Source organism: Ailuropoda melanoleuca, chromosome 6 (genome assembly GCF_002007445.2).
Source record: "Ailuropoda melanoleuca isolate Jingjing chromosome 6, ASM200744v2, whole genome shotgun sequence".
Taxonomy (NCBI): domain Eukaryota; kingdom Metazoa; phylum Chordata; class Mammalia; order Carnivora; family Ursidae; genus Ailuropoda; species Ailuropoda melanoleuca.
Genome location: NC_048223.1, coordinates 34127835 through 34141247, shown reverse-complemented (window position 1 = coordinate 34141247; position 13413 = coordinate 34127835). Strand labels below are relative to the sequence as shown.

General features: G+C 38.9%; 1 protein-coding gene across 8 annotated transcripts in view; it reads right to left on the bottom strand.

The window, feature by feature from the left end:
* ULK4 (unc-51 like kinase 4) overlaps window positions 1–13413 on the bottom strand; it is a 589354-nt gene that overhangs the window by 363375 nt on the left and 212566 nt on the right. The window lies entirely within an intron of this gene.

Sequence of the window (13413 nt, the reverse complement as noted above, 5' to 3'; positions counted from 1 at the left end):
TTTACGAAAGGAACTTTACTGTATAACATAAAATCCGGTTGGCATGGGTTGACATTAAACAACCAAATTAATATATATAAGGTGGTGATCATTACTCAAGTTTAAAGTACACAATCAAAATATTGGGGGGAAAGGAGATACCCAATCCTCACGCTTTATTAAATACATCAAAGAGCCATGACAAGTTAATCTTGGGTGTTTTTAGAAACTGATTCAAAAGATGTAAATCCACTACACAAACCACCTCTAGGATATCCTCGTTATTTCACACAGACCACAATCAAATATGGTTTGAAACCTACTCCAAAATAACAAAATTATTCCCCTGGATGAAAGCAAACAATGAAGAAAGGACAAATCATTTCCACAATCTAATTTGGAAACCTACTCTTCATTTGATGAACTATTTTGGCGACAATAAGCAAAACTCCTATTGTTTACAGTTGAATTTATTCCTGACCCTGAAATATGTATTTGTTCTCTCCACACTGATAAAAGGGCAGGAGAAGCTGGTCACAGCCCAATAATACCATCTTGCTGTCCAAACCAATGAAAGGAAGCTCAACACAGGTAAAGATCTCCACACATGAGTAGTGGCCCATCAGTGTGAACCTATTCCAGCTCTACCTTATGTAATAAGCTTCTATATCTTGTTATTTTTGCAAGAACCTTAAGAACCAGAGATGTTTTGTTTATCCTCTTCCATTAAGTGATGTCACATCACTCAAAGCATAGATGTCATGCTCCACTATGGAATCCTGACAGCTCTAAACTCACAATTATGTCAAAAGCAAAAACCATGCAAAGGAAAAAAATATATCCTACTCTTAACACCTATCAACATGATCAACCCCTATCTTAAAGGTTTAGAGAAGTGGGACTGACATAAATGATCTAAGTGTCCAATTCAAGTTTGAAAAACAGTTGAGCATGGTCAAAAAGCAAGATCATCAGACAGATGATGAATAAACAAATATCAACAATATTCCTATATGCCTACAGTAACCAGTTAAATAGCATAATTAAGATATGATCTACAACAGCAATAAAATTATAAGGTATCTATGATATTATGACTTCTACAGAAAAACAGGTAGAAAATATTTACAGGTACAATCACCATTGATAGACTTCTGAAAAAACCTTGGAAGTTGTCCCAACCATCTTTACAACAAGAAAAATGCTAAACAAACAAAAACAACAACTCTTCTCAGAAACATCAGAGAACTTAGATCACAGAACAAACTGCTGCCCCAAACACTGAAGAACCAGGCAAATACAGAGATTCACAGCTTAAGAGGAGCATAAATCGCCACTGGAGCCAGCTACTGGTACAAAAACTGGAAGGGTAACTAATCGTTGGAGCCTGAGCTTGGGGGATAAATATTCCTAGAGCCCAGCCTTAGTGGAGCCCCCGCTTGTCCAGAATCCCCACTAGATTCACAGGGTGAAAATCAGAGGAACCCTCCCCCCATGCTGCCAGCAGCAGGAGGAAAAATTAACCACTCTGAAACATGCTCAGAGCATTCTTTTCTCCTCAACAAAGGCCTGGACACAGGGGACACTATTTTACCAGAACCTAACTGACCTCATTAGCCATCAGGGAAATTCAAATCAAAACCACATTGAGATACCACCTTACGCCAGTTAGAATGGCAAAAATGGACAAGGCAAGAAACAACAAACATTGGAGAGGATGTGGAGAAAGGGGAACCCTCTTACACTGTTGGTGGGAATGCAAGTTGGTACAGACACTTTGGAAAGCAGTGTGGAGGTCCCTCAAAAAGTTAAAAATAGAGCTACCCTATGACCCAGCAATTGCACTACTGGGTATTTACCCCAAAGATACAGACGTAGTGAAGAGAAGGGCCATATGCACCCAAATGTTCACAGCAACATTGTCCACAATAGCTAAATTGTGGAAGGAGCCGAGATGCCCTTCAACAGACGAATGGATAATGAAGATGTGGTCCATATATACAATGGAATATTACTCAGCCATCAGAAAGGACAATTACCCAACATTTGCAGCAACATGGATGGGACTGGAGGAGATTATGCTAAGTGAAATAAGTCAATCAGAGAAAGACAATTATCATATGGTTTCACTCATTTATGGAAAATAAGAAATAGCAGGGAGATCGGTAGGAGAAGGAAGGGAAGAATGAAGGGGGGGTAAACAGAAGGGGGAATGAACCATGAGAGACTATGGACTCTGGGAAACAAACTGAGGGCTTCAGAGGGGAGGTGGGTGGGGGATTGGGGTAGGCCGGTGATGGGTATTAAGGAGGGCACATATTGCATGGAGCACTGCGTGTCATACACAATGAATCATGGAACACTACACCAAAAACTAATGATGTACTATATGGCGACTAACACAGCATAAAAAAAAAAAAAAAAAAAGAACCTAAATGACCTGCAAAGGACAAACCGAACTCCAGCACCTCTAAGCCTTCCTACCTCCTGTGTGGGGGGAAACAACTGAGAAGTACTTGTGAAGGTCACTGTCCAAATGCACAGGCTCACAGAAGGAATCCTAACCATAGGACTGTGGTATGCTTCCCCTCCCACCACAACATCCACAAGGTTCCTGTATAATAAACAGATTACAACTGAGAGAGTTGCAAGACACAGGTTTTATGTCAGAAGGAGTTATCAGGGAAACCCAAGACAATAGGAGAGACAAAAACAAGGATGCTGGAAGGAATTTTACCCTCTGAAACCACAGGTTCAGCAAACAGTGAACACAACCTGGCTTCAAGCCACACACATGTACAATCTCACACTAAAGACTCATTTATCTCAGTTCATTTTACCTGATAGGTCATGCTGGAGTGAAATATTCCAAGTTGAGAGAAAAAAAACCACCAGCTTAGAATTCTGAGTGAAATTATCTCTCAACAGTAAAGGGAGAAATAAAGATTTTATAACACTAACAAAAATGGAAGAAATTTTCTGCCAGTGGACCTGCCTTGCAAGAAATGTTTTAAAAAGTTCTTCAGAGAGAGGCACCAAGCTGGCTCAGTCCGATGAGAATGTAACTCTTGATCCTGGGATTGTGAGTTTAAGCCCCACATTGGGTGGAGAGATTACTTGAAAATAAAATCTTAAAAAAAAAAAGCTCTTCAGAGAGAAGAAAAATGATGTAGGTCAGAGACTCATATTTCTGTATCAAAGAAACAAATGAAGGTAACATATAGTCATTGATGAGAAGACTCAGAGAGGTCAACTCTCTTCAAATTAACCCATAATTCCAATGTATATTCCAAGGAGGTTTTCATGAACTCCTCATATTGATTCCATAATGTATTTGGAAAGTAGTGATACTGCTATAGAAACAGAAAGTTGGATGGAAATTTAGAGAGACACACTAGTGTTTGAGCAAGGCTTGACTTTGAGTAAATTTTCCTCCCTCTCATTCTTGAAGCCTCTCCCTTCCCCTCACTAGTTTTTCTGTAGAATCCTTTGTTCCAGGAACTCAGTATCAACACTGACATCTCGCTCACCCCGACGTATACTAATAATCGAGACTCAGATGGCTGCGCCAGTGCTAATCGTAAGACCACCTTGACATGATGAAGACAGCTGGCAGAATGTGTATCAGATTCCTCTTGGAATCACCCAGATCCTGTATTCTCCTATAAAACCGCTCAGCCTTTTACCTTGGATGGGCTTGTAGTCTTCGAGGCATTAGCCTACTATAGCAAAGTAATAAACTGTCTTCCTTCTTTATACACTCTGCCTTTGTGTTACATTTTGACTCTGGAGCACAGAGGCTGGTTTCAACAACAGAAGAGAAACAAGAATAATAAAGAATTTTCAAGAAATCATGGGCAGGGATGATTTACCCTACCAAGTTTCCAGGTTTACTGTAAAGAAAATAAAGTGGTACAAGCATAGGGTTAGACAAAGAGATTTATGGAATATATTGGAGAGGCCAGAAACAGACTCATATGGAAACTCAGCAAGAGGCAGCGAGAGCATTAGCAACAGTGCAAAAACATACAGACTATTCATTTAAGGGTTTAGGTATAATTAGCTATCTATTAGGTTAAAAAAAAATACCAGAGAATACAAAAAAAAAAAAAATGATTGCAGGAGTATTAAAGATCTAACCGTTAAAAAGAAAGGCTTTTAAAGGAAAATATAAGAGCACAGTTTTATGATACTAAAGTAGGAAAGGACTTCTTAAATAACCTCTCAAAAGTATAAATTGAAATAAAAAAAATTGTATCAGATGAGTCCCCATAAGCAAAATGAGAAGAAAAGCCACTGGTTAGGAGAAAGTTCTACAATCTCCATACCTGACAATGGATTAATACGTGGAGTACAAGAAAAAAAAATCAATGGGAAAAAGATGAACAATCCCTAAAACTGGAACAAGTCGTTCCCAAAAGAGAACACCCAAACAGCCAACAAATATGTCAGAACTACTCAAACCTACTAATGATCAGAGAAATGAAAATTAGAACACTGTGATACCGATTTACATATATCCAGTTAAGAAATCACATTAATACCAAGAACTTGCAAAACTGGGGGGGGGGCATCGGTACTCACATACCACAGTAAATCAGTAAACGGCACAACAACGAATTTCACGGCATCAACCAGAGCTGAAGATGAGCACACCCTACAACCCAGCAGTTTCACGTCATGTGACACAATCAAAGATCTTCATTGAAGATCTGATTTCAAGAGTTCAAAAATAGAATGGGTAAATCTCTCATCATTGTATTTCATGAAAGCAATCAACTTGCGAAAAGATCCAGACGGCATAACACTATGTAGCCTGAAACAATACCTTAATCTTAAATACACACTAAATGTAAATTTCAGTATTAAAAATATATTTCATCAGTTTTAAAAGAAGAAATCTAGTTTATTATAATATCATTTAATTTTTTAATTAACAGTTTTCCTTTGAATGACTGAAGTTAATTATAATTGTATTCCAGGATGATACAAATTTTAATCCTTCCAATAGAGAATGATCCTTTAGAAGAAATGTCAGGTAGAGGATGGATAATGAAGAAATAAAATGCTTGCTATAATATGTAAATGAAAACTACAAGACAATTCAGAAGATTATTTGACTATTCACCTTTAATTCATATTTTTGCTGAACAATGACAGTTGATTACATTATCAAATGAAAACTACCCATAAAGACACACACCGAAAAATAGAAATAAAATTACACTGAAAATGTCTAGATGCCTACCAATTTGAGCAAGGCAAGGGAGATAAAAACTGAGAAACAGTTTCATCTGTTTTATATATATTCTATTCAACAACTACATAAATCAAAATAATAAATAGTTTTCAGGAAAAGATCACTGGTTTTCAAATCCTAACAAGGAAAAGACCACATACCTTTGGCAAAATGCTCACTTAAAATTAAACATCAATGATTCAAGCAAAAAAGAAGAGATGAAAATTAAAGTTTTAAAGTGTTAATTACTTTGCAGCATAGAGCAAAGAAACATATTTAGTTCTTGGAGTAGAATTTAGCAGAAAATACAAAGAAAATGTAACAATAAAAATCTAAGAAAATAAAACATTTTAGATATATTCCCATACAAATCAGAAGGGTTACTGTATCTACTTTCAACAAAATGCAAGAAAAAAATCTGTAGAACTGATACATCTCAACATTTCTACAAATATTAAGTATAAGTAGACCCATATAAATACACATACACACACACAAAGCGAAATGATTTCAATGAGCTTGCCATATGAAGGTACGGGGATTTTTATCACTACTACTCTCAAAACTTAATAGCTACTACGGGCTAGAAGGGAAACGAACACAAATGTAAAATAACTAGCATTACATAAATTGGAATGTGTGGGTGAGCCAGAGTTTCCTGGCAGAGGGCAAGGTGTATTTTGTTGTTGCCGCTGACCTTGAAATAAGAAACTGCCAAGAGTTAGATTTAAAGGCCTAGCGATCCATCCATATGATGACTTGGGCCTTTTTCTTTTTTCTTTTTAAGATATTTAGAGTAATTTACCTGAATTTATTTTGAAAACATCCAGATGAACCTTAAAACCTGGATATATAACCTACAAGATGGTAGTCAGAGATGCAAAAGCAACTCTAAACTGAGAGAGCAGATTGGCTCATGGTGACAAACTGAGCAAAATTCTAGCCTCTGGCTCCAAATCCCTGGAGGTCAGGGTCGCTCATGCACAGGGGGATGGAGGGGGATTACTGTAAAATAAAAGACCACAGCTCCAAGGGTGCTCAAAGTGAGGCAGCAGAGCATGACTGGGTAGGGGAGAACCCCAGAAAAAGGCTCTTAGAAAAACAGGATTGATGATTACTTGGGCCCAGCAGAGGGGCGAATTTGTTCTTTTTTAAAAATATATTGATATCTGTATTCCAGTACAAATGGTTTCCTATATATCCCTATGCAGTTTATTTATTTTGCCTTATGTATTTTTTATAATAATTTTTTATTATATTATGTTAGTCACCATACAGTACATCCCTAGTTTTTTATGTAAAGTTCCATGATTCATTACTTGTGTATAACACCCAGTGCACCATGCAATACGTGCCCTCCTTAATACCCATCACCAGACTATCCCATTCCCCCACCCCCCGCCCCTCCGAATCCCTCAGTTTGTTTCCCAGAGTCCATAGTCTCTCATGGTTCATTCCCCCTTCTGTTTACCCCCCCTTCTTTTTCCCTTTCTTCTCTTACCAATCTTCCTACTTCTTACATTCCATAAATGAGTGAAACCATATGATAATTGCCTTTCTCTGCTTGACTTATGCCGCTTAGCATTATCTCCTCCAGTCCCGTCCATGTGGCTGCAAATGTTGTGAAATTGTTCCTTTTCATGGCTGAGTAATATTCCATTGTATATATGGACCACAGCTTCTTAATCTAGTCATCTGTTGAAGGGCATCTTGGCTCCTTACGGTTTAGCTATTGTGGACAATGCTGCTATGAACATTGGGGTGCATATGGCCCTTCTCTTCACTACGTCTGTATCTTTGGGGTAAATACCCAGTAGTGCAATGGCTGGGTCATAGGGTAGCTCAATTTTTAACTTTTTAAGGGACCTCCACACTGTTTTCCAGAGTGGCTGTANCAAGGGACCTCCACACTGTTTTCCAAAGTGGCTGTAGCAACATGCATTCCCACCAACAGTGCAAGAGGGATCCCCTTTTTTCCACATCCTCTCCAACATTTGTTGTTTCCTGCCTTGACAATTTTTGCCATTCTGACTGGCGTAAGGTGGTATCTCAATGTGGTTTTGATTTGAATTTCCCTGATGGCTAATGATTTTGAACATTTTTTCATGTGTCTGTTAGCCATTTGTATGTCATCATTGGAAAAGTGTCTGTTCATATCTTCTGCCCATTTTTTGATTTATTTGTTTCACGTGTATTGAGTTTGAGAAGTTCTTTGTTGATCTTGGATACTAGTCTTTTATTTGTAGTGTCATTTACAAATATCTTCTCCCATTCCGTGGGGTGCCTCTTAGTTTTTTTGACTGTTTCCTTGGCTGTGCAGAAGCTTTTTATCTTGATGAAGTCCCACAAGTTCATTTTTTCTTTTGTTTCTCTTGCCTTTGGAGGTGTGTCATGAAAAAAAGTTGCTGTGGCCGATGTCAAAGTGGTTACAGCCTACGTTCTCCTCTAGGATTTTGATGGATGCCTTATGTATTTAAAAAACCTCTTTCCGAAAATGAGTTCACAGACTTCACCAGACTGCCAACGCTTCCAATGTACAAAACGCAGTAACAAACCAGAGCCAGATGCCAAGAAGTCCACCCTGCTGGGCTCACTGTATTCTTGTACCCTTCCAAGGTATGAGAATTGCCCATCATTTCCAGCCAGTACACAGATCTTTAAAAATGGAACCATTTCACCAAAGAGAAGAATCCTTAAACAAAGTGTCATCAAGATAAAGACACTTCACAGGTGTGAACTTCTGATTAGAGTCTTTCAAATGCTAACGAACCACTCTTGTGGGTCTATTTGTGACAGCACATTTCACAGACAAACTAACCTTTCCTAGGGCAAACATTAAAACCGACTTATGCATATAATTTAATACCTCTATGATTAAGTATTTTCAAGTAAATTACTCTAAGTATCTCAAAATAATATGGGGAGAAACCTTAAAATGACTCACAAAATTATTTCACTTCTCTGCCCAGAATGCCCACTCCTCACCCAGGAGCCCACTCAGGAGTTAATTCCTACCTGTCTTCAGGATTTAGTCCAAGAATAAAATCGCCTCCTCCAAAAATCATCTCCAGACCCCGTCAGACTGAGCAGGGCTCTTGGCTGGACCCCATGCAAACCACCAATACAGCACTCTTCAAACCATGCGTGGTCCAATCTTAATTTTTCACATTGGTCTCTTTGTCCCAACCAAAACTGAACCTATTCAGAGCAGGGTCTGATTGTAGCTCGCTAGTGTATTCTCAGTGCTCTGTTTTAAAGAGGTGGTTTATAATTTGCTGCAACGTGGACGGCACTGGAGGAGATAATGCTAAGTGAAATAAGTCAAGCAGAGAAAGACAATTATCATATGATTTCTCTCATCTATGGAACATAAGAACTAGGAAGATCGGTAGGGGAAGAAAGGGATAAAGAAAGGGGGGTAATCAGAAGGGGGAATGAAACATGAGAGACTACGGACTATGAGAAACAAACTGAGGGCCTCAGAGGGGAGGGGGGTAGGGGAATGGGATAGACCAGTGATGGGTATTAAGGAGGGCATGTATTGCATGGTGCACTGGGTGTTATACGCAACTAATGAATCATCGAACTTTACATCGGAAACCGGGGATGTACTGTATGGTGACTAACATAATATAATAAAAAAACATTAAAAATAAATAAATAAAGAGGTGGTTTACAAAAGGTACCTACTATAAATATATAAGTGATAAATACATAAGTGAACCAAAAACTTAAAAGTTTTTGGGAGTCCACTCATTACATCACTGCTATAACTCTATTCATATTAATTCATCCTATTAATATGAATCAGATGTAAAAAAAAAGTTTTGAAACCTTTAAAAGGTATTTGTTTGGACGCCTCAGGGGCTCAGTCAGTTAAGCGTCTGCCTTAAGCTCAGGTCATGATCCCAGGGGCCTGGGATCAAGTCCTGCCTTGGGCTCCTTGCTCCATAGGGAGACTGCTTCTCCCTCCGCCCCTCCCCCCACTCGTTTTCTCTCGTTCTCTCCCTCTCAAATAAATCTTTAAAAAAATAAAAGGTATGTGGCAATTTCTTTTAAAAAAGAAAAAAAAAGGAAAGAAAAACCTAATTTGATTTTGTATCCTAGTTGTCAGCCAAGGTCACCTCAAACTTTAATTTTAAATAAAACTCTCAGGCCTGAATGCTGTAAAAAATCTCCGGTCCTCTCCTAGATTTCTAGGAATTTACAGTGGTTTATTTACTTTCCCGTGCTTCACTGCCGACTCGGAGATTTTACTTACTCTAGTATTTTCTTAGCTTATCACCCTCTCCTGCTGTTTGCTTCGGAGAAACTGACTATACAAATGAACGGTGGTCAGAATATCTGCGACAATTAGGACCCTGCCCCACAGCCTTGGCAGGAAGTGGGCGGGGAAGCCAAATTGCACCGCTGCAATCAGCTCAGGACAGTCAGGGCGTGGTGGACAACTGCCAGCTTCACTGTCTTCTGCACCCTGCTCCACGCCCAACTCAAGACTGGCCAGAGAAAGCCAAAAATGCTCCCTTAGCCAATCCCATAGGAGGCCCTGTTTCTCATCAGTCTGCCTCCAGCTCCCCCATGCCAACCATGATTTGCCTTTACCCTTCCCCCCCCCGCCTTTTTTTTTACTCTGAAGTTTTTACACCCTCTGCCCGCCTTTAAGTCTCTGCCAAATGCAAGTGATGGTGTTGACTTCCTTGCTCCAGGAAGCTCCGAATCCACAGCCTCTGCCTGTCCTCATTCAGATGGTCTTTGCTGATCTCCACCTTTCTCACGGTACCATATGAACACGGACGGACACAGGACACAGTCCCTTTTTAAGGACTGAATTTAAAATCTCACAGGTTGTCAGTAGGCACACCAGAGTTCAGGGTGATGCAGATTTTATAACATCATCACCAACAATCTGCAATTAAATATCAAATATCTGGTTTTTAGTTGTGTTTGAATCACCTGCACCTTTTTTCCCCCCCACTAACCTTCTTCCTCCACAAGCTCTGGGGCTTCTGCCCTGTTGCCTATCTCTTCTAGGCTCCCCCTTCGTTCCTGCCTTTTTTCCTCTTTTCTTCTCTCACTCACCTCCCACCCAATGCCTGTTCATTATTTATGCAGACAAATTTTACTTATCCTGCAACCCCCACCCCTTTTGTCCATCCAGGCTTCAAGGCCGCTCCTAGATCCCTACCTACAAAGTAGAAGTCCAATACAGACCCATCTATGGTCTAATGGCTATAAAAAAGCCATGAAAATATTCCAAGGTGACGGCTTTTCTCTGTCTTCCAGTAGACCATACTGCCCGACATGCAAAGAGGAGGTCCCCCTCCACATAATCAGGGACCCACACTCCTCCCAGAGATCTCTGTCCATTCTCTCTTCCAAATATATTTTTAAACAGCATTCATGTGTTATTTTCTTCCTCAACAACCCCCGATTTTTTTATTAAGTTTTTAATTTTAATTCCAGTGTAGTTGACATACATGTTATATTAGTTTCAGGTGTACGACATAATGATTCAACAATTCTATACATAACACCCCTTGATTTTTATCTAAACCTAGGGCTGAGTTTCCTTAGAACCGGAGAAATTCAAATCCTGTATCATACCAACACAAAGAATGGATTACTGGTTAATCATGTTACAGAACGCTCCTTGATCTTAAAATCATATATGGGGAACGCAGTCTGACTCAGAATAAAACCCAATCTGCATTTTGAGAAGTCACATTATAACAGTATGCTTTCATGACAACCCAGTGCCAAACGGCAACAATACAACAGAGTAATGAAGAGGGAAAAGGGATAAAAACCCAAAAACCCTCTTTACCAAACCACTTTCAAGTCACAGTGAGGAAACCATGAGAAAAATATCAGACCCTGTGTATGACAAAGAAAATGTTCTACACCTTCGATTGGCATGGCTTTGTTCACCAGTATGAGGTCTCCCTGCTAAAAATGAGAGACTGAACCATCGGAGACAATACATAGTGAGTACGTTTGGCTGCTGTGAAGTTAGATGGTTTGTTCATCAGCGCTCTCCTCTTCTAGAATCTTCCGCAGAATTTATAAATAACATATACACCATTTAAGTAAATACCACTGCAACTCTAATCAAGCTACCCTGCACTAATGACTTCGATCATAAAATTCCACCATTCATTACTTATTTTAGTTGTAGAGATAATACATTTGTGTATAGAATAATCCAAGGAATTTTAAATTTAATTAATGCTTACAGCATTGCTTTCCTAAAGACACTCACCTGTGGTAGAGGTCATTCAAGGACATGCCCTAAAAACAGAGCTGTATTTCACTCTTTTTAAAAAATGCAGATTCCTTAACATAATATAATAAAAATTTTATTATGAAAAAAATGCAGATTCCCAAGTCTAGAGACTTTTCACTTTTTTGCTCAGAAAGTGGGCAAAATCCCATATTCATAACCTCCGTGTGCATGTATGCACATTAGTTCCTGCTAATGATCCCCAGTGTCCCTAAAGAAATGAACACCTGTGGCTTAGGGATACTACTGACAGCTCTGGGACGCATAAGCTAAACAATCACAAAGGCACTGAAATGTGTAAATAACACTCACATGGCCCAAGCTTACTTCACTTGTTCTTACACTGATACCCGAGATGATACCTTATCATTTAACAGACTTATTCTCCATTTTAAGAAATGATGAACATGAAGTTAGGCAGTTTTAAACTGTAAATAATCATGTAACCATATTCAAATTTTCTTCTTTCACAAAGAAAAAAGCAACAATCTAACCTACGGAAAGTGTGCTTCTGAAATAATCATTTATGATGAAAGTATGCTTTATACTGTTATTTTTATAGAGGGGTGTTTTTCCTTTATTTTTTTAATTTTGTACATGAAAGTACATCATTTGAAAAGTGAAGTTTACTATTCTAGGCACTCAATTAAAATTCTTATCCTACAATTGAAAATTAAGCACCACTTCCTTCATTGCAGCAGGCCTTGGAAAATCTGGTACCCCTGACAGCACAATAATTAACACGTTCACACCAACTGCCAGTCCCCTTTCCTCCACACAAAGGAATTGGACATACAGGGAAAACACACCTAACACATGAATTCTACCTCTACTCATGGCAAAGCAGGTCATGCAGAACACCCTTTTTGAGGAGAACAACTAAGAAAACTGGACGCAGCCTGCTTAAATCCGCTTTACAATATTAAATACCTAAAAAGATGTTAAGGAATTCCCAAGGCACAAGAGAGTGGCAACATTTCAGAAGACTGGCATTTGCTATTGGCAATACCGGGACTGGGAAACACGGGCACTCTCGTATACTATTGGGAGAAAAGCAAAATAGTAAACCCTGGGCATTTATCCTTTGATCCCACAATCACCACTCTGGAACTGTGCCCTGAAGATACGCCTCCAACAACAGGAAACTGTGTATGCACGAGGTTATTTGTTTATAACTAAAACAATATTCCATACCTTAATGTCCCCCAACACAGGAGATGGGCTGAATAACCTACGATCCATATACACACAGTGGAGTACTATACTGCTCCAATGGAGAAACAGGAAGAGTTCAATGAACTGAAATGGAGTAATTTCCAACATCCATTATGAAATGAAAAAGTAAACTGCAAAAGAATATAGCATGCTACCTTTTATATAAGAAGCAGAAATAGGGCATCTGGTCTCTTCACAAAAAAAGAAACACTGATGGAAAAATCAGAAAACAATGAAGCCAGCTACCTGTAAGAGTGGGGAAGGTGTGCTGGAGCCGTGATGGGGTGGAAGGGATATACACTCAGGGGAAGGAAGTGACACTGCTCTGAATACATCTTTTTCTATTGCTTTGGCTTTTGGAAGCATGTTAATCTTATCATATTCAAAAAATAAAATCCAAATCGGCAAAGAAGAAGTCAAAATGTCTTTCTTCGCAGATGACATGATACTCTATATGGAAAACCCAAAAGAATCCACCCAAACTATTAGAAGTTATAGAGCAATTCAGTAATGTGGCGGGATACAAAATCAATGCTCAGAAATCAGTTGCATTTCTATACACGAATAATGAGACTGAAGAAAGAGAAATTAGGGAATCCATCCCNGGGAATCCATCCCATTTACAAAATCACCAAAAACCATACGATACCTTGGAATTAACTTAACCAGAGACGTAAAGGACCTATATTCTAGAAACTAT